Source organism: Macrobrachium nipponense, chromosome 14 (genome assembly GCF_015104395.2).
Source record: "Macrobrachium nipponense isolate FS-2020 chromosome 14, ASM1510439v2, whole genome shotgun sequence".
Classification (NCBI taxonomy): Eukaryota; Metazoa; Arthropoda; class Malacostraca; order Decapoda; family Palaemonidae; genus Macrobrachium; species Macrobrachium nipponense.
Genome location: NC_087207.1, coordinates 58,083,099 through 58,085,598, shown reverse-complemented (window position 1 = coordinate 58,085,598; position 2,500 = coordinate 58,083,099). Strand labels below are relative to the sequence as shown.

The 2,500-nt window shown below is 39.4% G+C and overlaps 1 protein-coding gene across 1 annotated transcript in view; it reads left to right on the top strand.

The window, feature by feature from the left end:
• LOC135226535 (alpha-mannosidase 2-like) overlaps positions 1-2,500 on the top strand; it is a gene marked incomplete in the record, with an annotated part of 784,965 nt that overhangs the window by 220,867 nt on the left and 561,598 nt on the right.

Genomic DNA, 2,500 nt, shown 5'->3' with positions numbered 1-2,500 from the left:
GGACGACAGAGGTGTTTTCACTGTAGCAGGGTGAATTCGGGGTCAAAGGAGAAACGACATACCAGGCTGCTTCGAAAAGGGTATAGTATGAAGGCCAGTTGAAATCTACGCATTGTAACTTCTTCCAAAACTTTAGGTTATGTTGATCTTGAAAAACAAATTTTTATATGGAAATATGATGCCCATGCCTCAGGGGATGACAGAGAAAAATTCCAGCCACGTTGGGGAGAGAGAGAGAGAGAGAGAGAGAGAGAGAGAGAGAGAGAGAGAGAGAGAGAGAGAGAGAGAATTCTTGAGTGTCGAGTGCCCCAACAGAAATCTGAAACCATGGAAATGTTTCCCTCCCTTGTGCTATGGAGGCGAAATGCGGAAAAAAGTGAAGCATTCAACCTGCAGTGCAAGTGAAATGGAGAGAGAGAGAGAGAGAGAGAGAGAGAGAGAGAGAGAGAGAGAGAGAGAGAGGGTGGAGGGTGTCACGTCTTGGAAGTAAATATTTCTCCGAATCTCGCCGTTTCCCGTCTTTTTGGCTTCAATCTACAACTCACTCTCTCGCGTGTATGCAAGTGTATGCAACATGGGTCCAGTACCTGGAAATAGTTTAATTTATGAGCCCTCGGCTACTTTTCTGACCAAGAAACTTCTGTAGGGAAGGGATTATTCAGAAGGAGAGATGTTTTTGGTTAAGTAAAATAAGTTCAAAACGTAAGTTACGTTTTTTTGATGGTAAGTATTGATCATAAATGATTGGTGCCTTTCAAATAATCCAGTCCTCGTTATATCTTTTATATATATATATATATATATATATATATATATATATATATATATATATATATATATATATATATATATAGGCATATATATTATATAACGTGAATTTAAAAAGAAGTGTAACATTGCGTTATGAAATGTTCTGAAACTTTCGATAACCTTGTACGATATTTGATAAACGGCATCTTATGCCATTAATAAAGGATACAGCAAATATAATTCCCAAGACCTTTAAGGCGCCTTTGCCTCCCTCATAACCGTGATTTGAGAAAGGTCACTTAATTAAAAGAGGATCCCACTTCAAATCCAAAGGTAGTGCGTAGCGCCTCAGTGGCGTGATCGGTTTGGTCTTGGCTTGCCACCTCGGTGGCCGCGAGTTCGATTCTCGGACATTCCGCTGAGGGGTTAGAGATGTGTATTTCTGGTGATAGAAGTTCACTCTCGACGCGGTTCGGAAGTCACGTAAAGCCGCTGGTCCCTTTGCTGAATAACCACTGGGTCCGTGCAACGTAAAACCACCATACAAACAAGCAGAATGGTAGTGCGCGCTGTAGTTTCTTTCGTTGTGTGCTTTGGTACTTTTATGGTTTCTCCTTCTTCTAATTATTATTATTATTAATATTATTATTCCGGAGATAAACCCCTATTCATATGGAACACGCTTTCATGTGTCACTGATAAGGAACTGAATCGTCCAAATAAAAAGGTGACCATTTTAAAGAAATGATAGAAGATAATTTAATAGGAAATATTGTCTGATAAAAGTATATAATATATATATATATATATATATATATATATATATATATATATATATATATATATATAGTTCTGATCAGATACGTTGAGTTATCCTTTCGTTAATTTATTTGAAACGTGAATGCAACCGTGGCATTGCTAAGGGAGTGTTGCCAGACATCAAAATCCTTGGAGTGCATCCTCTCCTGTGAGGCTAGTGCCGTCAGTGGCCCTCATGCGATGCACTGTAGGCATTACTTAAGGTTCTTTGCAGCATGCCTTCGGCCCTTAGCTGCAACCCCTTTCGTTCCTTTTCCTGTACCTCCTTCCATATTCTCTTTTTTCAACTTACTTTCCACCCTCTCCTAACGCTTGATTCATAGTGAACTTCCTGTTACACCTTTCAGATCTTCTTACAGTCGATGTCCATTTAAGCGCTGAATGGCCTCGTAGGTACCAGTGCTTGGTTAGGTTAAATTCTCTATCCAACTCAACTTACGCTTTTATAAGGGCAGGCAGACGCAGCACATCTTCCTGTGAAAAACGCCCGGCCATCTTTATTTTAGCCAACGTACCTATACTCTGTTTTTTTTCATCTGTCCATCCGCCTGTGGTGTTTTTGTTATGGTAACACTGCGTCCCGGGCTTTAGATAGTTACGCTGTGTGTAAGTTTTAGGTAAATAAAAGGATATCTGGGTGTACATTTGCAACTGAAAAGTGTTGTCATAATTTACTGCATGCGAATTACACCGTTAATATTCGAAATAGGATATTATTATAATCGTTGAATGTAAGCTGAATGTTACTGTCTAAAGCCCGGACGCAGTGTTACCATACAAAAACACCACAGGCGGATGGACAGATGGAAAAAAACAGAGTATAGTATACGTTGAGAGGCCCGTTGCCGCTAACTTTTTTTTTTTTTAGCAAATGAGGTTTATTCGTTGGAGATCTGCGGAATTGTAAATTTCATTCTCGTATCCTCGAATA